Source organism: Aquarana catesbeiana, linkage group LG05 (genome assembly GCF_042186555.1).
Source record: "Aquarana catesbeiana isolate 2022-GZ linkage group LG05, ASM4218655v1, whole genome shotgun sequence".
Classification (NCBI taxonomy): domain Eukaryota; kingdom Metazoa; phylum Chordata; class Amphibia; order Anura; family Ranidae; genus Aquarana; species Aquarana catesbeiana.
In genome coordinates, this window is record NC_133328.1 from 261,677,650 (window position 1) to 261,705,062 (window position 27,413).

Consider the following 27,413-nt stretch of genomic DNA (forward strand, 5'->3'; position numbering starts at 1 on the left):
TCAGGTAGCTGTATATACTATAACAAGACAAGCCTGTCTGTCAGTAAGAAGATAACGGGAACGGATCTAGCTGAACACTGTGAGCAGAACGCACTGCACTAAACTTGTAGGTTTAGCTGAACTCTGTGAGCAGGACGCACCCCACTAACTTGTAGGTTTAGCTGAACACTGAGAGCAGGACGCACTGCACTAACTGTAAATAGTCTAGCTGCCTGACTGTGGTACTAATAGGATCAAAAGAACACCAACAATTTTCTTCAGGTAGCTGTCTATACTGTAACAAGACAAGCCTGCCTGTCAGTAAGAAGATAACAGGAATGGATCTAGCTGAACACTGTGAGCAGGACGCACTGCACTAACTGTAAATAGTCTAGCTGCCTGACTGTGGTACTAATAGGATCAAAAGAACACCAGTAATTTTCTTCAGGTAGCTGTATATACTATAACAAGACAAGCCTGCCTGTCAGTAAGAAGATAACGGGAACGGATCTAGCTGAACACTGTGAGCAGGATGCACTGCACTAAACTTGTAGGTTTAGCTGAACACTGTGAGCAGGACGCACCCCACTAACTTGTAGGTTTAGCTGAACACTGTGATCAGGACGCACCCCACTAACTTGTAGGTTTAGCCGAACACTGTGAGCAGGACGCACCCCACTAACTTGTAGGTTTAGCTGAACACTGTGAGTAGGACGCACTGCACTAACTTGTAGGTTTAGCTGAACACTGTGAGCAGGACGCACCCCACTAACTTGTAGGTTTAGCTGAACACTGTGATCAGGACGCACCCCACTAACTTGTAGGTTTAGCTGAACACTGTGAGCAGGACGCACCGCACTAACTTGTAGGTTTAGCTGAACACTGTGAGCAGGACGCACCCCACTAACTTGTAGTTTTAGCTGAACACTGTGAGCAGGACGCACCCCACTAACTTGTAGTTTTAGCTGAACACTGTGAGCAGGACACACTGCACTAACTGTAAATAGTCTAGCTGCCTGACTGTGGTACTAATAGGATCAAAAGAACACCAGCAATTTTCTTCAGGTAGCTGTAAATACTGTAACAAGACAAGCCTGCCTGTCAGTAGGAAGATAACAAGAACGGATCTAGCTAAACTGAATACAGTGTATATATATATATATGCAACACCTGGGATGCATATATATACACAATACACTGTAAGTGCAGCTAACTGACTGACTGTTCTGCCTAATCTATCTAACTCAAATCAAATGTCACTGTCTGTCTCTCTCTCTCAATGAACACCGGAACACACACTACACAGGGCTGCTGTGCAGGCGGCCTTATATAGTGTGGGGCATGTACTAAATCCCCTGAGCCATAATTGGCCAAAGCCTCCTTGGCTTTGGCCAATTACGGCTCTCTGTTCAGGCGGCGCTGTGATTGGCCAAGCATGCGGGTCATAGTGCATGCTTGGCCAATCATCAGCCAGCAATGCACTGCGATGCCGCAGTGAATTATGGGCCATGACGCGCCACACGAATTTGGCGCGAACGGCCCATATCGTTCGCAATTCGGCGAACGACCGAACAGCCGATGTTCGGGTCGAACATGGGTTCGACTCGAACATGAAGCTCATCCCTACTTGTAAGTCACCAAAAGAAGGAAATGTAATATTTGTAGACCTTCCAGATGGAAACAAAATCTTGAAGTTTAAGAATAACAGTTCTGGGACAAGAATTGACAGAAGAGATTCATTCGTTATAATTATTGTTGTCATTTTAATGTTCAATAAAGTGTTTCCAACTTTACAGAGTGCAGGAAGAAGAAGAAAAAACTCTCAAGAACCTCTGATAAGAGAGGAAGTTCTAAAAACAATGGACTTTTGATTTTTTGACTACTGATGTAATAATCATATCATATCAAGATGAGATATTTTTTACACATCAATTTTTATAAACATATATAGTGTATTTTCAGAGTTGAAAGGGTTAAACATTCTTACAATAGAGTCATTATAGTTAGAGGGAACATCTGGTGTTAATTAAGACAGAGTACATTTTTCTTAAATTACATAAACTAGATAGGATTAACTTTACATTGTAATATGTATTTAGTTTTGAAATCATCTCACATATATGAACAAATTGAAGTTAAGAACATATTTTATGTTTAATTTTGACAAGGTTATTAGAAAGGTTTTATGAATTATAGATTTATGCTAAACACACTTTCAATAGCCATCATCGCTGCTGTATCCGATGCCAAGTTGGCCTCAGTCGGAACTGAGGCCAGATAGCTGGCTACATTCTTTCTTAGGTAGTTGTGCAGAATGCAGCAGCTCAACATAACGTGGTTTAGTTTGTATTCAGCCAAGTTGATGGACGTAAGGAAGATCCTGAACCTGCTTGCTATTATGCCAAAAGCATTCTCCACCACTCTTCTGGCACATGACAGCCAGTAATTAAAAACCCTCTGCTCTAGGGTCATGTTCCTCATGGAGAATGGCCTCATGAGATGTTCCCCCAGAGCAAAGGCCTCATCCACGACAAATACGAAATTGAGGCCCTCGACATTCTCCTTCGGAGTTTGCAACTGCAATGTGCCATTTTGAAGACGCCTGTAGAACTCGGTCTGGGCGATTCACTCCTCCGTTAGAGTTTCTGCCGTTCTTCCCAATGTCCAGGTAGAGAAACTGTGAGGGAAATTCACCTGAGACCACACTCTGGATCAAGTTAAGAAGTCTTCTTTATTTTACTTGTACGAAGAGACAAGTTACAACAAAGGAACAGATATTTGCCTATTGGTTCATATATAGCAGTGAGCCTGATAGACGCCTATCTGGACTTGTCTGTCTAACAATTGTAAAACTTGCATTTATATACCTTTTACAAGCCTTATCTTAGCCATCTCTCCTAGATATGATTGGTTACTAAGATCTATGTCAATGTAACTAACCATAAATCTGACACCTGGTCTACAACCAGACAAACTTATTCATTCCCAGAATTCCTATATGTTCATTAAAGTGATTTATAACTGGTTTTGTCCAATTAAAAACACCTGTGTAGAGACAGTATGGCACCCAGCTGTGTTAAATCTAACCCTCCTCGTCCTGATAAGACCTAACAAACTTCAAGGATAACAGATTTACGACTTTGGGAAAATGAGCTTGCAATAACCCCACCAAATGTGTTATGTCTTAATGTTTTTCACTATACAATCCTATGTGTACGTATATATATATATATATATATATATATATATATATATATATATACGCATACATACACACACAGAGCTAACTACTCTATTCAATGTATTTTAACAGTTTTAATGAGGGCACAAGCAGACCAAACTTAATTAATGTACTGTACATAACTTTCCCATATTCCACATAATTATTTCTAAACCACCTGTACAAGATGTTCTTATCTTATCAGGCTAAAGCTGTCAAAGGTTTCTTTTCTCATTAGTAACTAAATGAACTATCTTATCTCTGTGATTTATATGCATTTCAAGGACTCAAAACAACTCTGCGTAACTTGAATCTATTCTACTTCTAAGCAATCTCATGCAAGCATTCATTAAATGATTATAAAATAAGCATCTAATTTCTCTAACATTTCCCCCCTGTTTATACTCATTTATGACAGTTCTTTCAGCGTTTCAGCTTTCAGGATTTCACTAAGGTTCATCATATTTTTTACACATCAATTTTTATAAACATATATAGTGTATTTTCAGAGTTGAAAGGGATAAACATTCTTACAATAGAGTCATTATAGTTAGAGGGAACATCTGGTGTTAATTAAGAGAGAGTACATTTTTCTTAAAGGTACATAAACTAGATAGGATTAACTTTGCATTGTAATATGTATTTAGTTTTGAAATCATCTCACATATATGAACAAATTGAAGTTAAGAACATATTTTATGTTTAATTTTGACAAGGTTATTAGAAAAAGAGTTCCACACACGAGAGTCAGGGGTAAAGTTCTTATACTCATCCGCATCTGTTTCAGAATGAAGTCCAGAATAGAGTTCATTTAGATCTTTTTGGAGAAACATAGTCTTTGTCAAGGATGTGTCAATGAAGCGTTGAAGGAGTCTTCAGACACAGGGAGTACAACAGCAACCACAGAGGATCTTCCACACCAGAGTTTTCTGCCAGTTATTTGGACAGCATCTGCAATCCTTGCAGGGCCTTTGTTATGCTACCACCGGGGGCTGTATTGTTAGGAATTAAGGTGCAACAAAAGGTTCCAAACATCTTGCACACCCCTCCCTACTCTGCCAACAACATATCAAGAGCAATATGATTCTGCCAGGCTGTCAATGAGGTTGCATCCAGTTGGCTGGCTACTCCTTTAAGGGCATCTCTGGTATAGTTCACAAACCTTTGCTGGTTATAGTAGATGTAGTTTATCCAATCGACATTCTTGTTAGGTTGAATCCACAAAAAGATGGAGGTGAAACCGGCGGATATCTGGTCTTGTGCTTTGAATTCATTAGGGACTCCTCACGGTACTCCGATGGAATCAATGTAGACTCGATTGTCAAACGATCCTTGTGGTGCGTTCCTTTTCATTCAGAAATGTTGTTTCTTCAACTGTGGCAACTTTATCTCATCACCTACAGGTATCATATAAAAGGGGAGAAGCAAATGGGTTAAAGCACAGCTCCCTTTCCATTTAGGAGGGAGTTTGGTCCTAAGTTTCATATCCCCGCACATCCACCACACGTCAGCTAATTGTTTTTTTGGCCTCATATATTAATAATCAATATAAAGTAAAAAAGTACCATCATCCAAATTGAAATATGAAGAATTGGGAAGGTGGAAATGTGGGGGCAGTTGCTGATGCTGGCCAATACACATGACTACCTAAAAAGGTTAATGGACTATCTCGGTACTAATACAATGACCCAATGGTTATGATAAAAAATCAAGCTTTAATACACATCAAAAAAAGAACCAACGTACAGAAATATTAAAAAATAAACCACAAGTAACTGACTACTAACGGGTTCCCCTGTAGAGCTTCTCTTGGAATGGAGTATACATTGTTTCCTCTACCGGTTTCGCGGTATAAACCGCTTCTTCAGGAGGAGTGGTCTAAGAGACAAGTATAACATTTAGACAAAGCATAATTACATTTTAACAACATACCACAATAGGGGTTAAGGTAGAGAGACACGCTCACCCATTTAAACGAAACCAAATAGCGACAGGGCCCGACAAAATTCCCCCCAAGGCAGACAAGGGGGATAGCAAATGACCGTCTATGGTAAAAAAGGTGATGATATGGGTTAAAATATAAAGTTACTACAAAGGGTGGTGTGGTAGAGTGGTAAAGAAAGAGAGGGGAGAAAGGAAGGGGGGAAGAAGAAAGGGGGGAAGAAAAGAGGCAAAGGGGGGGAGAAGGGAGGGAGGGGGGTTTGCCGGTAGGGGGGGGAAGGAGGAAGGGGGAAAAAAGAGGAAGGAGGGAAAAGAAGGGGGAAGAAAGGAGTAAGGGGGCATAAAAAGGGGGGGGATATAATATATTTTGTATTAATATCCTGTATTTGACTTTGATTTTGTACTTTTGTATGGGAGACCCGTTCCCCCTGGTGGTTGATCCGGTGATTTTGGGCTCCTTCTCTCTCCCCGCTGGTGGATATGTGTTTGCCCTGGCCGGCTTGCGCTTTCAGCCATCCCGGCTTGCCTTGAATGAGCCTGAGCCGCTTGACCTATGGGCTCTTTCATGGCGCACTTGCGCAGTAGCACGGACACGAGCACCTGCGCAGTGCGGGAAAACTGACCCTGTGACGTCAGACTCCACCATTCTTGAAAAGAAGGGGGGGAATTTGGGACTTTATATGAAACAAGACACTGAGGTAGATTAAATCAATCAAAATGGTAAGAATAATTTATTGGCAACATGAGAGGAGGTAGTAGAGTGGATGACATTAATAGTAGATAAATATGTAATTAGCAGAATTAAAAGCCATGATACAATCATAGCACAATAAAATTCATAATACAATAGCATTGTTACATATAATTGATAATGAACCAACAGTACACTCCAGAGTAGCTATATAATATTAACCAATATATTTTTTTGATGATTTAAACAAATCAAACCCATATTGGAATCATGGTTATTGTAGCATAGCATCCAATCGTGAAAAAGCTCGACGTGTTTCGTGGATCGTTTCCACTCATCAGGAGCAACTATATATTGGGGGTACCTATGATAAACAATGAATCAATAATCAATGGTAATTGATTATAGTAGGAAGAGAAGGAACATAAAACAGTAGTCCTAACAACTCTTACCTATAGTGTACAAGAGGATAGATAATGATATTGTTGATAAAAACCGTAGATATTCTGAGGTGAAAATTCATCCCCCCGGGAGCTGAGGTAACAAACAAGACCAATATGCAGGCCAGGTGGAAAGGTGAACGACCATGTTGGAAGGGGGTCACCTTACCATAACCGAGGTAATGGGGGTGAGCCCAGGAAACTGGTGAAGAACACAATAGAAGAGATGGTGTTAATAGGGTAGAGCGTGGAGCAAAGCTAGAAGATAAGGAGTAGGGGAAAAGAAAAGGTGTGTGGACACTGGGATAAAAGCCAAGGTAAAAACCCCAAGGTGAGAGTGAAAAGAACTGCCAATGTGACACATGAGAGATAGCAAACCACCCTAGGTTGAGAAAAGAACCTAGAAAAAGAATTAACCTAAAGTGCCGTAATAGAATAAAAGGTGAAGGATTACCATGTGGAGTGAGCCTTGGTGAAAAATGAGGCAGGGAGCAATCTCCGGAAAGGGGTGTAATGGTGAGGGGAGCCCGCAGCATCGTCAAGTATGAATACCAACGTCACGCTGAGGATTGCGCAACTCATGGGAAGAGGGCAACCCCGTCCGAGCGACTCGCGCTCATAAGAAGGCGCCCGGCATCCCACGTGTTGTACGCCAATGAAAAAAACAGACACATAAGCGTATGGCGTCACTGATGACGCCGGACATCAGGCATGTGGGCGTGGCGTCGACGCACAGCGGGAGCGAGCCAGCGATCCCATGACCAACCGGCCAGGAGATTGGAGGATAGCCGCGGTGTGCGTCGCAGCTCCCGGAAGTGGATGGGATCACCCCCTTCTTAGAGGTGGTTGCCTTACTGGAAGAGTACAACAACCCAGGAATGATACCAGTATAGCATGTATCTATACTGACTGCATTGGATGATATGACAGAAAATAACCAAGTGGTAAAATAAGATAGACCAGTGGGTTGTTTCCATCCCTATTTAACTTAAGAGGAAATTAAAAATAGGTGGGACTTTATATGAGCCGTGACCATCCAGTACACCGGTCCCCATCCCTAAATATTATTGAAAAGAAGGGGGGGAATTTGGGACTTTATATGAAACAAGACACTGAGGTAGATTAAATCAATCAAAATGGTAAGAATAATTTATTGGCAACATGAGAGGAGGTAGTAGAGTGGATGACATTAATAGTAGATAAATATGTAATTAGCAGAATTAAAAGGCATGATACAATCATAGCACAATAAAATTCATAATACAATAGCATTGTTACATATAATTGATAATGAACCAACAGTACACTCCAGAGTAGCTATGTAATATTAACCAATATATTTTTTTGATGATTTAAACAAATCAAACCCATATTGGAATCATGGTTATTGTGGCATAGCATCCAATCGTGAAAAAGCTCGACGCGTTTCGTGGATCGTTTCCACTCATCAGGAGCAACTATATATTGGGGGTACCTATGATAAACAATGAATCAATAATCAATGGTAATTGATTATAGTAGGAAGAGAAGGAACATAAAACAGTAGTCCTAACAACTCTTACCTATAGTGTACAAGAGGATAGATAATGATATTGTTGATAAAAACCGTAGATATTCTGAGGTAAAAATTCATCCCCCCGGGAGCTGAGGTAACAAACAAGACCAATATGCAGGCCAGGTGGAAAGGTGAACGACCATGTTGGAAGGGGGGTCACCTTTCCATAACCGAGGTAATGGGGGTGAGCCCAGGAAACTGGTGAAGAACACAATAGAAGAGATGGTGTTAATAGGGTAGAGCGTGGAGCAAAGCTAGAAGATAAGGAGTAGGGGAAAAGAAAAGGTGTGTGGACACTGGGATAAAAGCCAAGGTAAAAACCCCAAGGTGAGAGTGAAAAGAACTGCCAATGTGACACATGAGAGATAGCAAACCACCCTAGGTTGAGAAAAGAACCTAGAAAAAGAATTAACCTAAAGTGCCGTAATAGAATAAAAGGTGAAGGATTACCATGTGGAGTGAGCCTTGGTGAAAAATGAGGCAGGGAGCAATCTCCGGAAAGGGGTGTAATGGTGAGGGGAGCCCGCAGCATCGTCAAGTATGAATACCAACATCACGCTGAGGATTGCGCAACTCATGGGAAGAGGGCAACCCCGTCCGAGCGACTCGCGCTCATAAGAAGGCGCCCGGCATCCCACGTGTTGTGCGCCGATGAAAAAAGCAGACACGTAAGCGTATGGCGTCACTGATGACGCCGGACGTCAGGCGTGTGGGCGTGGCGTCGACGCACAGCGGGAGCGAGCCAGCGATCCCATGACCAACCGGCCAGGAGATTGGAGGATAGCCGCGGTGTGCGTCGCAGCTCCCAGAAGTCCCAAATTCCCCCCCTTCTTTTCAATAATATTTAGGGATGGAGACCGGTGTACTGGATGGTCACGGCTCATATAAAGTCCCACCTATTTTTAATTTCCTCTTAAGTTAAATAGGGATGGAAACAACCCACTGGTCTATCTTATTTTACCACTTGGTTATTTTCTGTCATATCATCCAATGCAGTCAGTATAGATACATGCTATACTGGTATCATTCCTGGGTTGTTGTACTCTTCCAGTAAGGCAACCACCTCTAAGAAGGGGGTGATCCCATCCACTTCCGGGAGCTGCGACGCACACCGCGGCTATCCTCCAATCTCCTGGCCGGTTGGTCATGGGATCGCTGGCTCGCTCCCGCTGTGCGTCGACGCCACGCCCACACGCCTGACGTCCGGCGTCATCAGTGACGCCATACGCTTACGTGTCTGTTTTTTTCATCGGTGCACAACACGTGGGATGCCGGGCGCCTTCTTATGAGCGCGAGTCGCTCGGACGGGGTTGCCCTGTTCCCATGAGTTGCGCAATCCTCAGCGTGACGTTGGTATTCATACTTGACGATGCTGCGGGCTCCCCTCACCATTACACCCCTTTCCGAATATTGCTCCCTGCCTCATTTTTCACCAAGGATCACTCCACATGGTAATCCTTCACCTTTTATTCTATTACGGCACTTTAGGTTAATTCTTTTTCTAGGTTCTTTTCTCAACCTAGGGTGGTTTGCTATCTCTCATGTGTCACATTGGCAGTTCTTTTCACTCTCACCTTGGGGTTTTTACCTTGGCTTTTATCCCAGTGTCCACACACCTTTTCTTTTCCCCTACTCCTTATCTTCTAGCTTTGCTCCACGCTCTACCCTATTAACACCATCTCTTCTATTGTGTTCTTCACCAGTTTCCTGGGCTCACCCCCATTACCTCGGTTATGGTAAGGTGACCCCCTTCCAACATGGTCGTTCACCTTTCCACCTGGCCTGCATATTGGTCTTGTTTGTTACCTCAGCTCCCGGGGGGATGAATTTTCACCTCAGAATATCTACGGTTTTTATCAACAATATCATTATCTATCCTCTTGTACACTATAGGTAAGAGTTGTTAGGACTACTGTTTTATGTTCCTTCTCTTCCTACTATAATCAATTACCATTGATTATTGATTCATTGTTTATCATAGGTACCCCCAATATATAGTTGCTCCTGATGAGTGGAAACGATCCACGAAACGCGTCGAGCTTTTTCACGATTGGATGCTATGCCACAATAACCATGATTCCAATATGGGTTTGATTTGTTTAAATCATCAAAAAAATATATTGGTTAATATTATATAGCTACTCTGGAGTGTACTGTTGGTTCATTATCAATTATATGTAACAATCTTATTGTATTATGAATTTTATTGTGCTATGATTGTATCATGCCTTTTAATTCTGCTAATTACATATTTATCTACTATTAATGTTATCCACTCTACTACCTCCTCTCATGTTGCCAATAAATTATTCTTACCATTTTGATTGATTTAATCTACCTCAGTGTCTTGTTTCATATAAAGTCCCAAATTCCCCCCCTTCTTTTCAATAATATTTAGGGATGGAGACCGGTGTACTGGATGGTCACGGCTCATATAAAGTCCCACCTATTTTTAATTTCCTCTTAAGTTAAATAGGGATGGAAACAACCCACTGGTCTATCTTATTTTACCACATGGTTATTTTCTGTGATATCATCCAATGCAGTCAGTATAGATACATGCTATACTGGTATCATTCCTGGGTTGTTGTACTCTTCCAGTAAGGCAACCACCTCTAAGAAGGGGGTGATCCCATCCACTTCCGGGAGCTGCGACGCACACCGCGGTTATCCTCCAATCTCCTGGCCGGTTGGTCATGGGATCGCTGGCTCGCTCCCGCTGTGCGTCGACGCCACGCCCACACGCCTGACGTCCGGCGTCATCAGTGACGCCATACGCTTACGTGTCTGTTTTTTTCATCGGCGCACAACACGTGGGATGCCGGGCGCCTTCTTATGAGCGCGAGTCGCTCGGACGGGGTTGCCCTCTTCCCATGAGTTGCGCAATCCTCAGCGTGACGTTGGTATTCATACTTGACGATGCTGCGGGCTCCCCTCACCATTACACCCCTTTCCGGAGATTGCTCCCTGCCTCATTTTTCACCAAGGCTCACTCCACATGGTAATCCTTCACCTTTTATTCTATTACGGCACTTTAGGTTAATTCTTTTTCTAGGTTCTTTTCTCAACCTAGGGTGGTTTGCTATCTCTCATGTGTCACATTGGCAGTTCTTTTCACTCTCACCTTGGGGTTTTTACCTTGGCTTTTATCCCAGTGTCCACACACCTTTTCTTTTCCCCTACTCCTTATCTTCTAGCTTTGCTCCACGCTCTACCCTATTAACACCATCTCTTCTATTGTGTTCTTCACCAGTTTCCTGGGCTCACCCCCATTACCTCGGTTATGGTAAGGTGACCCCCTTCCAACATGGTCGTTCACCTTTCCACCTGGCCTGCATATTGGTCTTGTTTGTTACCTCAGCTCCCGGGGGGATGAATTTTCACCTCAGAATATCTACGGTTTTTATCAACAATATCATTATCTATCCTCTTGTACACTATAGGTAAGAGTTGTTAGGACTACTGTTTTATGTTCCTTCTCTTCCTACTATAATCAATTACCATTGATTATTGATTCATTGTTTATCATAGGTACCCCCAATATATAGTTGCTCCTGATGAGTGGAAACGATCCACGAAACGCGTCGAGCTTTTTCACGATTGGATGCTATGCCACAATAACCATGATTCCAATATGGGTTTGATTTGTTTAAATCATCAAAAAAATATATTGGTTAATATTATATAGCTACTCTGGAGTGTACTGTTGGTTCATTATCAATTATATGTAACAATGCTATTGTATTATGAATTTTATTGTGCTATGATTGTATCATGCCTTTTAATTCTGCTAATTACATATTTATCTACTATTAATGTTATCCACTCTACTACCTCCTCTCATGTTGCCAATAAATTATTCTTACCATTTTGATTGATTTAATCTACCTCAGTGTCTTGTTTCATTTAAAGTCCCAAATTCCCCCCCTTCTTTTCAATAATATTTAGGGATGGAGACCGGTGTACTGGATGGTCACGCCTCATATAAAGTCCCACCTATTTTTAATTTCCTCTTAAGACTCCACCATTCGGTGGCGTGTGTTGACGCCTGCAGGGTTGGGGAGCTCACATAGCAGCTCCTTAGGGTCTGCTATGTCAGCAGCAGAGACTCTCCATGCTGAGCTGATGCGATGGACGGTTGTATCCACAGGTGAGTGACCTTTGGTGTGGTTGGTGCGGGGGAATTGCTCTCCCTCAGCGCCCCCTCTCCCTCGCTCTCTCCCCACTCCCCTCCTCCCTTCCTAATCCCCCTTGACATTATGTATCGTTATTATGTTTTCCCTGCAGATTTGGTTGCCACTAAGGGACTCATAGGCTGATTAGCCTCTGGACCCACACATTTTGAGTGGCCTCTGCATTCTCTTGGAGCTATCCCTTGATTGGGCTCTCATTTAACCCTATCTTGCACCGCTTCATATCCCATCCAGCCCATGCAATTATTCCTTTATGGCCAGGTTATCAGTCTGGTAAGTTACTCTCTGAAATATATGCCACTGTGGTGTTCAAGGTGGCTGTCTATCTACTTTGTCAGCACCTCTCTCACCCCCGTTTTCCTCACTCCCCCACTATTGCCTTCCTTGGGTCCTTCTTTTTCCCTCTGTTTCCCTTCCCCCTTCCATCACCACCCTCACACCATTTTCCCTCCTTTTCTCTTCTTCCCCTCTTTTTTCCCTTCCCCCTCCCTTTCTCTTCCCTCTCCCTTGTCCGGTTCCTTCTATACCATCACCATTTCACTCCTACCTCCTTCCTTTTCCTTCACACTTTTCCTTCACCCCTCATTTCCCTCCTCCCTCCTTTCACTCCTCCCCCCCCTTTTTATTCCCCCTCACTCCTTTCCTTCCCTCCCCCTTCTCTCCCTTTTCCCACACTTACCCCCTCATTTTTTGTTGTGTTCTGTTTTTCCGTCCCCTTCTTTTCCCTCCTTCCTCTTTTTCCCCCTTCTTCCTCCCCCAACCCTCAAACCCCTCCCTTCCCCCCTTCCCCTCCCTCCCTTCTTCCCCCCCTTTTCCCCCCTCTCCCCTCCCTTCCTTCTATCCTTCTTTCCCTTTCCCCTTAGCCTCTTTTCTTTCCCCCTGTTTTCTTCCCCCTTCCTTTCTCCCCTCTCTCCCTCCCTTTCCCCCCCTTCTCCTTTCTCCCCCCCTGCCCTTCCTCCCCTCATTTGACCTCACAGTGGCACTTGTTTGGTTTCTTTACCACTCTACCACACCACTCTTTGTAGTAACTTGATATTTTAACCCCTGTCATCACCTTTTTACCATGGACGGTCATTTAAAATCCTCCTTGTCCGCCTTGGGGGGAATTTTGTCGGGCCCTGTCGCTATTTGGTTTCATCCAAACGGGTGAGCGTGTCTCTCTACCTTAACCCCTATTGTAATATATTGTTAAAATGTAATTATGCTTTGTCTAAATGTATTACTTGTTTCTTAGACCACTTCTCCCGAAGAAGTGGTTTATACCGCGAAACCGGTAGAGGAAACAATGTATACTCCACTCCAACAGAAGCTCTACGGTGGAACCCGTTAGTAGTCAGTTACTTGTGGTGTATTTTTTAATATTTCTGTATATTGGTTCTTTTTTTGATTTGTATTAAAGCTTGATTTTTTATCATAACCATTGGGTCATTGTATCAGTACCGAGATAGTCCATTAACCTTTTTAGGTAGTCATGTGTATTGGCCTGCATGAGCAACTGCCCCCACATTTCCACCTTCCCAATTCTTCATATTTCAATTTGGATGATGGCACTTTTTTACTTTATATTGATTATTAACCACTTCAATACCAGGCCAATTCTGACATTTCTCTCCTACATGTAAAAATCATCATTTTTTTGCTAGAAAATTACATAGAACCCCCAAACATTATATATGTTTTTTAGCAAAGACCCTAGAGAATACAATGGCGGTTGTTGCAACTTTTTATCTCACACAGTATTTGCGCAGGAATTTTTCGAACGCGTTTTTTTTGGGAAAAAAACAGTTTTGTGTTTAAAAAAAAACAAAACAGTAAAGTTAGCCCAATGTTTTTGCATTTTGTGAAAGATGAAGTTACGCCGAGTAAATAGATACCTAACATGTCACGCTTCAAAATTGCACACGCTTGTGGAATGGCGCCAATGTTCGGTACTTAAAAATCCCCATAGGCGACACTTTAAATTTTTTTACTGGTTACATGTTTTGAGTTACAGAGGAGGTCTAGGGCCAAAATTATTGCTCTCGCTCCAACGTTCGTGGCGATACCTCACATGTATGGTTTGAACACCGTTTTCATATGTGGGCGGGACTTACGTATGCGTTCGCTTCTGCGTGCGAGCACACGGGGACAGCGGCGCTTTAAAAAAAAATTTTTTTATTGTTAATTATATTTTTTTTTTTTATTTTGACACTTTTTTGAAAAAAAAAATTGATCACTTTTATTCCTATTACAAGGAATGTAAACATCCCTTGTAATAGCAATATGACATGTCAGGTGCTCTTAATAGTGAGATGTGGGGTCAATAAGACCCCATATCTCACCACTAGGCTGGGAAGCCTGAAATAAAAAAAAAAAAACCATTGCTGCTTCCCAGCCGAAGCGGCGCCGTTTTTTTGAATGGAGAGGCCGGGCGTGACGTCATAACATCGCGCCCGGCCTCCGACGATCATAGAGACTCATCTGGTCCGCCGGAAATCTCTATGATCTACATCCAGCGCCGGCGGATCCACTCTCCACCTCACCGATCGTAACGGTGAGTCGGAGCAAGCACCGGAGGGGGGCGGGAGGGAGGACGTCCCCTCTCGCCTCCCATAGGAACGATCAAGCGGCGGAACGGCCGCTATGATCATTCCTATGGTGTAGAGATTCGCCGGCTGAAACCGGCAATATCTGAATGATGTTTGTAACTACAGGCATCATTCAGATATACCCGCCCAAAGCCCAGGACGTCATATGACGTCCGTGGGCTGGAAGTGGTTAATATATGAGGCCATACCCAAATAATTTTGTCACACTCATTGGGTGGATAACACACCCGTTTCTCTTTTCCATCCATCGATGATTTTTTGCAACTTAGATCGATGGGCCCCTCTGAGTGCCTCTACTCTTTAATTTTGCTAGTTTCACTAACCCCCCTCTCTTGTTTGGTCACCACTATACTATTAAGGATTGGCCCCCTGGATGGTTTTTGACAATAGATGTTCTTGTCACTGACTGGGCAGGTTTTCTGACGAACCTAAAGACGGCCTGTCTAAGTGATCATAAAACTGAAGATGACATCAAAACGTTTTTTGTCAGGATGTTTAGTTTGCTGAAGCGCAAGTTGCACTTACATTGGCATATAGAATATTTTAAAATGTATGTTGCAGAAAACATCTGCCCAATCGGCCTAAGAGGTGAAATTTTTCCAACTATAAAAGATCCTTCCGTTGAATTTAAAAAGTCTTGGGAAAATATTTTGACCAACTGTAGTCTTGATCTAATGAGATCACTTATTACACAATATACCCATGTTATGACCACACTTGACAGTGAGATCGACTGATTGAATTCTGAATATTCCCATCTAGCTGATAATACGACTTGTAATGCTAAATGGAAAGAACTCAAAGACCGATTGGAGATACTGAACAGGGACATCATCGTTAAGAAGCAAAGCAAATTCAGCAAGGACAGATCTGCCTTTGCTGAGGGCTATGTCTATCGATGGTCGGGAAGGAATTCCGGTAGGAGGGGCTCTCCTCGGGGCAATGCTATGAGAAACCCCACTACTGAAGCCGAATCTGACTCGTCCCTATCTTCAACTTTCTCCTTACAAAGTAATTTACTTTCGACTATTACACTGGCAACTAACTCCTCACGGAAACGATTACGTTATGGTGGCGGCACTCCACGTGCTAACCCCAAGAAAGACAAAAAAGGCCCTAAAACTTCCAAAACTGCACATGCACCCCCCACACACACAACTAATGACACTGTTGCCCCGAATACACGGCACTATCCTTAAAGTCTTTAACTCAGCACTTATGACCAGCAAATACACCAAGGTCAATGAAGATCTAATTTTTTTAGACCTCGAGAAACAGCAGGGGAATTTAGACACGTATGTGTTAAAACCCACACATCCTCAACCCAACACTCCCAGCACGACACCAACTTCAACATTATAAATCTCACCCCCTATCATTTGACTGAGGATGAATCCCCTGTACTTCAATTAGGCCTAGGCTTCTGTCCCCTAGATGCTCTTAAAGTTACAGAGACTATTAAAGATTTGTATTTGTTTACTCGCAATCTCACTTTTAAATCTATTTTCGACAAGGATCGTGCAAAACTTAATCTTGAGCGTGAGCTCTCGGAGCGCACCAAGCACTTCAGTATGGAGGCGTTTCGGGCGCTGTGCCAAAATCTCACGCAGATTCCCAGATTTAATGACCTGCCCGGTCATATGGGCATTCTTACAGGCTACTATTAGGGATTTGAAACAGCAACAGTGGCATGACATCTCTCCTAATCTTAACAATAGCCAAACCAAAGCACTTAAATCTCTAAAAAAATCATTCTGATATTGTTATCAAGCAATCAGACAAAGGTGGCAACATCGTTCTAATGACGCATAGCCAATATCAATCATTCTGCTTGGCTATTCTTAATAATCATAATTGGTATCGACCCATCCCCCTATCCCTTGTGTTTACCTTCACCTCGGAAACTCCGGGTCCTTTGCACTGAGGCCTTTTTCCTAGGCCTCAATGACAAGGACACCCTTTAGTTCCTGGTCCCTAAGTTCCCTTGTGTCCCCACCTTTTATTCCCTCCCAAAAACCCATAAAAATGTTCAGAACCCCCCAGGTAGACCCATTGTCTCTGGGATAGGTTCATTGACTGATAACGCAAGCAAATTTGATGCATTCTTGATGCCCCATGTGCGTAGTCTCCCTTCGTACATTAGGGATACTACAGACCTTCTGCAACACCTCGAGGGGATCCAGATCCCTCCGGATGCCTTGCTCGTGGCGATTAATATCAAGGCATTGTACTCGAGTATTCCCCACGAGCGGGGCGTCCTGGTGGCTGGATCCTTCTTGGGTGAACAAGATACAACCACTTGGCCCCTCAACAATTTTATTTTATCCTTAAATTGTTGCAATTCATCCTGACTAAAAATTACTTTACCTTTAATGACCAGTTGTTTCTGCAGATCCAAGGAGTCGCTATGGGGACTTCATGTACCCCAGCCTATGCTAATCTTTATCTAGGTGGGTGGGAGAGATATATTCATTAGAATGAAAGATATATGGACTTCCTTGAAAATGTCCTTATTTGGTATCGATATAGACGATCTATTTCTGGTTTGGACTGGGATGAAGGATTGTTTATTGGAATTTGTCCATAGCCTGGATGACAATGATTTCAACCTGAAATTCACTTTCAAGTTTGATAATGGTCAGATCCTATTTTTGGATCTGTCCATTATCAAACAACCAGTCGACACGTTGGGTACTGATCTATATCGCAAGCCCACAGCCGGGAACACTTTGCTACATGCAACCAGTGCTCATCCCAAACCACTGGTTACCTTTTGCGCAATATCTGCGCTTACGTAGGAACTGTACATCTGGAAGTGACTTCAGGATCCAGGCTAATGCCTTATGCGAATGGCTATTACTGAGAGGGAACTCGCGCACAAACCTCAGAAAAGCTTTTAACAAAGCTTTTTCACGTTCTAGGCAATCTTTACTTTACCATAGTCCCAAACCACCATCATCTAATGACCCTGTTAGGTTTATTACTACATATTCAGCTCACCATAAAGTACTTAAGACTATCTTAAGTACTTTACTTACCACTGGCATTTACTTGCCGAACACCATGTCTTGGGTAGATATGTGCGACCTGTCCTCGACTTGGTGTTCCACAGGGCACGCTCCCTATATGATCAGCTGACCTGTAGTCAATATGTGTCCTCAAATTTTTTGAAATCTGGAACCTATGGGACCTTTAGATGCGGTGATTGCCCCCGCTGCCCTTGGGTCCTTGAGGGAAAACATTTCATCTTACCCAATGGTGAAAACTTTATCTCACGAACCTATGCAGACTGTGGAACTAGGGGGGTCATATACCTGATGCTATGCGATTGTAATGCCTTTTACGTCGGTAAGACTATCTGAGAATTCAGGAAAAGGATAGGTAATCATCTTTACCACTCTGGCAGTGGAAAACCCACTACCATAGGTAGCCATATTGGACTTTACCATCACTATGATATCTCTGTTGTCCAACTCCTTGTTCTCGAGGTGGTTCAACACCAGGGAGGGTGACTGGGACCGAACAATCCTACAGAGGCCTCCGGGCCTCAATGAATTTGTCTCTTACAAACCATTTTTGTGAATTAATTATGCCCTGTCCCCATACTGTCCTTCTTTCCCCCTTTTTTGGTCTGTTTTTAATGCCCTAACTGCTGTCAATCTATGTATCCAACTGTCAATCCTTCCAGGTGACATATGATTTCTTTTTGTATTTAGGATTGGTGACACTTTGGGAATGCTTAACCCCAAAGTTAATTTATTAAAACTTTTGTTAATGGCTCTAATATATTTTGTATTAATATCCTGTATTTTACTTTGATTTTGTACTTTTGTATGGGAGACCCGCTCCCTCTGGTGGTTGATCGGGTGATTTTGGGCTCCTTCTCTCTTCCCGCTGGCGGACATGTGTTTGCCCTGGCCGGCTTGCACTTTCAGCCATCCCGGCTTGCCTTGAATGAGCCTGGGCCGCCCGGCCTATGGGCTCTTTCATGGCGCACTTGCGCAGTAGCATGGACACGCGTACCTGCGCAGTGCGGGCAAACTGATACTCATTCGGCTGTGTGTGTTGACTCCTGCAGGGTTGGGGAGCTCATATAGCGGCTCCTTCGGGTCCGCTATGTGAGCAGCAGAGACTCTCCATGCTGGGCTGATGCGATGGACGGTTGTAACCACAGGTGAGTGACCTTTGGTGTGGTTGGTGCGGGGGAATTGCTCTCCCCCAGCACCCCCTCTCCCTCGCTCTCTCCCTGCTCCCCCTTCCCCCTCCCCCCTTCCTAATCCCCCTTGACATTTTGTATCATTATTATGTTTTCCCTGCACATTTGGTTGCCACTAAGGGACTCATAGGCTGATTAGCCTCTGGACCCACACATTTTGAGTGGCCTCTGCATTCTCTTGGAGCTACCCCTGATTGGGCTCCCATTTAAACCTATCTTGCACCACTCCATATCCCATCCAGCCCATGCAATTATTCCAGGTTATCAGTCTGGTAAGTTACTCTCTGAAATATATGTCACTGTGATGTTCAAGGTGGCTGTCTATCTACTTTGTCGGCACCTCTCTCATCCCCCTTTCCCTCACTCCCCCCATTATGCCCTTCCTTGGGTCCTTTTTTTCCCCTCTGTTTCCCTTCCCCCTACCATCACCACCCTCACACCGTTTTCCCTCCTTTTCTCTTCTTCCCCCTTTTTTCCCTTCCCTTCCCTTTCTCTTCCCTCTCCCTTGTCCGGTTCCTTCTATACCATCACCATTTCACTCCTACCTCCTTCCTTTTCCTTCACACTTTTCCTTCACCCCTCATTTCCCTCCTCCCTCCTTTCACCCCCCTTTTTATACCCCCTTACTCCTTTCCTTCCCTCCCTTCCCCTCCCTTTCTCTTCCCTCTCCCTTGTCCATTTCTTTCTATACCATCACCATTTCACTCCTACCTCCTTCCTTTTCCTTCACACATTTCCTTCACCCCTCATTTCCCTCCTCGGAGACATGTCTCCATTCCCAGTGGAAGCCTGTTTAGGGGAAACGCGTCGGGTGGAGCTAGAGGCTGTGACGCCATCATGTTTTTTTAGTTTTTTCCCCATGCAGTCAGTTGGTTTGCTCCCTTGCTCAATGTCTGCTAAAATTAGCATTTGAACTTTTTAGCTGTTTTTTATCTGGTTCCTGTTTGCTGTGCACCTTTGAAGTTGTTGATTTGCGGTTCCTAGAGTGCTGTGTGTCATTGCTGTGATCAACTGCAGTGAAATTTGTTGAAGTGACTGTGAAAAAGTTTTTTAAATAAATTTTTTGAAAATACACATCTGCACTATGGAGTTTCTCCCGCTTTGTTCCCACTGAGGTGTTCGGCTTATATTATGGATAAATCAAAGATTTAAATCATTCTGGAGCTGTGGAAATCTTTTATACCAAAAACAGAGGATACCTGTTCTGTGGATTGAGTTAAGTGGATGAAGATTCAGCGACTGACATCCAGGTGGTAATCAAGGAAGCCGGCAGGCTAATGCAACAAGCTTGTTTGATCTCCCTAACCAGAGATCCATCTGATCCGGTAAGCAGCCTCTTCTACTATATTTCTGAATGGGAAGATCATCACTGTATTCCAGTAGAAGATTTGTTTCATCATCAGCATAATATATGTTTCTATGAGGACTGAGCTTGATTACAATTTTTTATTTGTTATTTGTTTAAGTTTTTACACAGGATATTCAAGGGGGAGAAATTCCCACTGAGAGACTGTTTTTTTCTCTAGCACTATTTCTGAGGTGTTGGGTGAATACTACATTGTTGCTGACCAAAAAGTCCCTTTTTGCAACATTGTGGATGATGTATTATACCACTATATTTCACTATATGATGTTCACAATATTATTTTGAGTAATGAGTGGATGCTACATTGTTGCTGACTAAAAAGTTTCTTTAGCAACATTGTGGCCAGTGTCACTATACTAATATATTTCATTATATTTTATTTTCAGAATAGTGTTTGGAGCACGTTAATTTAATATACAGAGGAACTATAGCAATATCTTCAAATAATTTTTTTCACATAAGTTTTTTTCACATAAAGTATTTTGGATATTTACTCAATATCACACCCATAGTGTTGAAACCACTAAGGATTACACACACTGTATAAAATACACTGTGTTAGGATGCGCGCTTGTCACTATATATGTACTGTATTAGGGTCTTTTGTATTTTTTTGACTAACATTAGCAGCTGCACCTAATATTTTATTTTATTTTTAATTTGTTTGGTTAGCGCAAAAGTTCTTTTTCTTTTATTTTTTATTTTTCTTTTATGTCTTGTTTTGTTGATGTATCTTGACCTGTAAGAGCGTTTGGAGACAAAACTTCCTCAGACATTAACAGTTTTCTCATGTAGTTTGCAAGTTCACAATCCATTTCCTCATCTTCCCTAGCAAATTGCTTAAGCTGTGGAATATAGTATGGTCTCCCGTATAGTATCTCATAAGGTGTCAACCCTTTTGCTGTAGGGGTTATTCTCATGCTCAGCAGAACTATTGGCAGACACTGAACCTAGTTTTTTTCCAGTTTCCTCCATTAGCTTCCTCAGTTTACTTTTTATAGTACCATTATGCCTTTCCACAGTACCTGCAGACTGTGGGTGGTAAACACAATGGTTCTTTAAGTCAATATTATACCATTGACCGATCTGCTGTATTGTCTGGTTTACAAAATGCGAATCATTGTACAAAAAAAATTTTTTTTTTAGTAATTTGTAAATACGTTGTGAACACTTTATTAATCATCTGTACCATCCCCCCTTTTGAGACATGGGCCTGCCCATGACTCAATAAAACTACATATCTAAACAATGAGGTAGGCAATATAGGTTTACCATCTATGCTTATATAATTATATTATATATGCCTTTTATCTGTACTGCCCCTTTTGACAACCATTTTTGTTTCTCAGCCTTGGGTGCTGATTTTTGCATTTGTATTAACCATGTTTCATCTATCACGCTCTGCATTTCTGCTGGTTTCTTAAGATAGTAATGTACTTATATCAATAACAGAAAATACCTTGTTCTCAGGCTTGGGTCATTCAGGAGGACATGGTGGGTCAGGCACTACTACCACATCTTTACTTATTGCTTGTAAGTGCTGAACGAGTCCCCAGCCTCCTTGTGGCTTCTTAACAGGAAACAATGGTGTAACACAGGGTAAATCTGGACACTCTTGCAGAAGAACAAAAATTGGAAAATCCCCCAGGGGGCTTTTTAGCAGCAATTATAATATATTCATACAAAAAATGTAGTAAAAGTATAATAAAATCATTTATTGTGCAAAACACAACTTGCAAGTCATTTGTCAAAATTGTTATACAAATACAAAATTCATTAATAGACATCCACATGAATACTCTGACGCGTTTCGACCTGTGCTGTTGCAGTCTTCTTCAGGGGATTGTATTCTGGTGAAATATATCAAAAGTTTCAATATAGCCACACCTTGTATCATATTAGAAACTATATGTGTATATAATGTTGTTATATTTACCACTAAAAGGGTGAGTTTCGACCAAAAGTCACATATCCAGAGGTTTCCCAAAAGGGGAAACACTGATCCAGGGATCCACATGCGTCAATCCCCACCCCTCCAGGTGGGCACCAGCATCAAAAAAGGCTTGCAAGAAGTCACACCCCATTGGGACAAAATAGGGGGGGGGTGGATGACATCTGAAATATATTATAGTAGATAGTTTACATTCCATTCACATATAATAATATTAAACAATACTTTTTTCATTCCTCTTATTGCATCCTCCCTTGGGGTAGGAAATTGCAATTAGACAATTTAGATACAGCATTAGTAATCTAGCATAGTTCAAACTTCTGCATTTTCCTTACATATATTAGGTCAAGAATCCAAATACTTGCATATATATAGGTGGGGATACAGCTCACTAGGTGCTAGGACATCACCTTTAATACTTAAACACTTAACTAACTACTATAATATATTTCAGGTTGTCTTCCATCGCCCCCCCTATTTTGTCCCAACGGGGTGTGACTTCTTGCCAGCCTTTTTTTGATGCTGGTGCCCACCTGGAGGGGTGGGGATTGATGCATGTGGATCCCTGGATCAGTGTTTCCCCTTTTGGGAAACCTCTGGATATGTGACTTTTGGTTGAAACTCACCCTTTTAGTGGTAAATATAACAACATTATATACACATATAGTTTCTAATATGATACAAGGTGTGGCTATATTGAAACTTTTGATATATTTCACCAGAATACAAATCCCTGAAGAAGACCGCAACAGCACAGGTCGAAATGCGTCGGGGTATTCATGTGGATGTCTATTAATGAATTGACTTTGTGTTTTAAATGAATTGTATCAAACTCAGATGAAATATTCTGAGATATGTCCGTAACCAGAGTTTTGTATTTTTATAACAATTTTGATAAATGACTTGCAAGTTGTGTTTCGCACAATAAATGATTTTATTATACTTGTACTACATTTTTTGTATGAATATATTATAATTGCCGCTAAAAAGCCCCCTGGGGGATTTTCCAATTTTTGTTCTTATGCAATACTGTTTGGGGTGTGCGGCTGACTCTATTTCATGTGTTTTTTCTATTGTTTAATCCGGAAACTCTATGACCATACCCCTACCCTGCTTTTTCCTGACCACAGTATCCATTCCAACCTCTGCATGCTTTCTCAAAGGGCACCGTTTCTTGATGCAGTCTCACAGTACTTTTGGGGGTGATATGCATTAATTAGTCCTACATCACCTTTTCCTCTTTACCAAAGGTGGTCAGGGATGTATTTTAGTGCATCCTCTTCCTCCCAGGTCAAGAGGACCAGTCATTCCTTGCCACAATGTCCCCCTGAATGGTGCACCCCTGGTGTACTTTGTGTGACCCAAGCATTTAACAAATCTCCCAACTCATACTATTCTACTGTAGTGCTTCAAGTAATTGACACATGGGGTGTAACTCTTTTTAGAAGCATAAAAAAAATCAACAAATGTTTAAGAATAAGAAAGTATTCTGAGATTTTCTGCTCAGCTCATCAAGTTTCTTTCTAAAATCACCAGACATAACTACCTAAATGTGCCCCTTTAGAGAGATGCAGAGTACTGAGATGAACTGTAAGAAAAGTGATTTAATGTTGTTGCACATATGTGCAGACAGCTATTTAGAAAATGGTGGCTATACCTTCTACTCTCCTACACTCATACTGAAATACATTATCTTGTCTAACATGTAAAACCTACAACTGTAATTCGATTAGCAGCATTTAATTTATCTACAGATTCAAGCTATGCTGGGACTTGTGGTTCCACAACAGATAGTGCTCAGAGAGCAGCTACAACAATGAGATATATACACAAATTGTATCTAAGCATCCAATCAGGGGAGAGATCATTACAGTCATCTGCACCATCAAAACATCTAATATTCTTATGATTATAAACTTCAGTATTATTTATGTCACACTGGACCATTTGCCTATTGCAGTATTTCAGCAAGAAAGGGAAGCTAATGACGGTCACTGGTGGTCTGGTCCCTTCACAGGATTTTAAATTCCAGCTCGAAGGACCAATTTGTGAGGGAAATTCTCCTGAGACCACACTCTGGATCAAGTTAAGAAGTCTTCTTTATTTTATTCATACGAAGAGACAAGTTACAACAAAGGAACAGATATTTGCCTATTGGTTCTCACCGCTATAACCCGTGCGATAGGGCTGCATATATAGCAGTGAGCCTGATAGACGCCTATCTGGACTTATCTGTCTAACAATTGTAAAACTTGCATTTATATACCTTTTACAAACCTTATCTTAGCCATCTCTCCTAGATATGATTGGTTGCTAAGATCTACGTCAATGTAACTAACTATAAATCTGACACCTGTTCTACAACCAGACAAACTTATTCATTCCCAGAATTCCTATATGTTCATTAAAGTGATTTATAACTGGTTTTGTCCAATTAAAAACACCCGTTTAGAGACGGTATGGCACCCAGCTGTTTTAAATCAAACCCTCCTTGTCCTGATAAGACTTAACCAACTTCAAGGATAACAGATTTATGACTTAGGGAAAATGAACTTGCAATAACCCCACCAAATGTGTTATGTCTTATTGTTTTTCACTATACAATCCTATGTGTAGGTATACATACCTGGTTTCACAAAAAAGTACTGTATTATCTACATAAAAAAAGAATATATATATATATATATATATATATATATATATATATATATATATATATATATATATATATATATATATATATATATATATATATCACAAAGCTAACTACTCTATTCAATGTATTTTAACAGTTTTAATGAGGGCACAAGCAGATCTTTGTATGACCCTGTCAAACTTAATTAATGTACTGTACATAACTTTCCCATATTCCCACATAATTTCTAAACCTCCTGTATAAGATGTTTTTATCGTATCAGGCTGTAGCTGTCAAATGTTTCTTTTCTCATTAGTAACTAAAAATGAACTATCTTATCTCTGTGATTTATATGCATTTCAAGGACTCAAAACAACTCTGTGTAACTTGAATCTTTTCTACTTCTAAGCAATCTCATGCAAGCATTCATTAAATGATTATAAAATAAGCATCCAATTTTTCTAACAGAAACTCATAAGTGGCCAACACGACCGCCAACATCACAGTACTACTTAACCCCTTATAATTATAGTAGTAAGACCCCGAGTTGGTTGGTGGTACGATCCATATGTGCTTCCCAGCTATAGCACCACCACAATTGGGAAAATCCCACTGGTGATGAAACTGGGAAGCCACAGTCTGCCATTCCTGTGGGTTGGAAGGAAACTGTGGAATCAAACAAGAAAAAAATAATTAGTACTTTTGCACATAACATTGCAAGCAGATTAGACACAAACATTCTTGGCCAACATATGCTTTAACATGCTTTTGGTGAATTCATCCATAAATATGACCACAAAAGAGGTAGGTATAGTGTGTATGCTTGCCGCATGCAGGTGTCCTGCTTCGTAATATAAGGCGACAGCAAAGCCAATAGATGGTGAAAGAAGGGGTCCGTCATCCAGAGATAATTCCTGAAATCATCAGGATTATTCTCCTGGAGCTCCCGCAGCAAAGGTATATGACAAAATTGGTCACGATTTAAGCAACCAACTCTTGGTCCAAGAACTCCTCCTTCCCCTGTTCATGGACTGGACTTGGGTCATAGCAATAACTTCAAGCCTAACAAGAGCACAATCTCTTCGACGAGAACACCACATGGCTAGTAAAAGAACGGCTGCTCAGAACGAACTGACAGAACGCACTGAAAATCAGAAAGGACCTGACCTGACAAGCACGACCTGAATATCAGAAACGACCAGACAAGCACGCACTGAAAATCAGAGGCAAACTATAAATAGAATGCACTGAAAAACAGAAACGACCTGACAAGCACGCACTGAAAAACAGATACAAACCAACAAGCACAACCTGAAAAGCAGAAACAAACTGAAAAGCATGAGGCTGAAAAACGCGAATCGTCACTCACCAAACATCTACTAACACAAGATAAACACAAGCATAGGTGTGCGCAGCCTTTTGCATTAGGGTGTGCACCCCAAAGCTCAAACACACATGCCTTTATCTACAGCCTCAGCTGCACTGGACAGTGAATTAATGGGAAGTGCTCTGTGCTGAGCGTCTCCCTGTTCATTCACACACTGAAGCACAAACTGTGTTTGCTATGCTTCAGTTATAAATGAACACAGTGAGTGGGTGTGTTCACGCTTTTCATTTACAAAAGGAAGACGCTGGTAAATTACAATTTACGAGCCCCTTCCCCCCACTCTCCATCCTGAAACATCCCCTGCGGAGCGGGGGGGACAACATAGGGGAAACCCAGACAGTAGGGGTAATTGGCACTCCCCGTAGTGATTGGGGTGTGCTCAGGCACACCTGGCACACCCCGTGCGCACGCCTATGAACACAAGATTAGCAGAAGGAGCCCAAAGGGTGGCGCATGACTTTTGAACTTCTTTTTTATCGGCTCGCTGTACGTCTTGTATGTCACTACGTTCGTAATTGTTGGCCAACATTTGTGTGACCATGTGTATGCAAGACAAGTTGGAACCAACACCCTTCAAACAAAATTCCACGGTTTTGTTGTTGGAAAGTCCGATCGTGTGTACGGGGCTTTAGGCTTGTATGTCTGACACCCTCCTTCCTGAGGTGATTGCTGTGTGAAATAATACTTTTGAGGAGACCTTCCATAATGATGTAGTCTTCCCTCCCCCGAAGGGGGCCTGTAATAGTAAGTCCAATACTATTTGGAGATCCTATGGTGGAACATATGATTGTTCTGCGGGACGAATTCTCGCACATGCCTTTAAGAACTGACAGATTAGACACGGTGTGGCCCATTTAACTCCTGTTAATGCTGTCAGGGCTGAAATTTGTACCCTCAGTGTGTTAACACTTAAGCTTTTATCTAGACTCATTGGAGTTTGTTATAGACCACCCAATGTTAACGAGGAGGTGGGGAATCAGCTCCTTGCACAGATGGAAAGGGCTGCAAGGGCTGGGACAGTGATAATAATGGGAGATTTTAACTACCCAGAAATTGACTGGAGTAATGGCACTGCTGGGACAGTTAAAGGGCAAAAATTTATAAACCTAGTACAGGACAATTTTATGGTCCAGTTTATTGAGGCCCCAACTAGGAATGAAGCTCTGTTGGACCTGGTAATCTCAAACCATGCAGAGCTTTATACTAATGTGCAGATAAAGGAACACCTGGGTAGCAGTGACCATAACATGA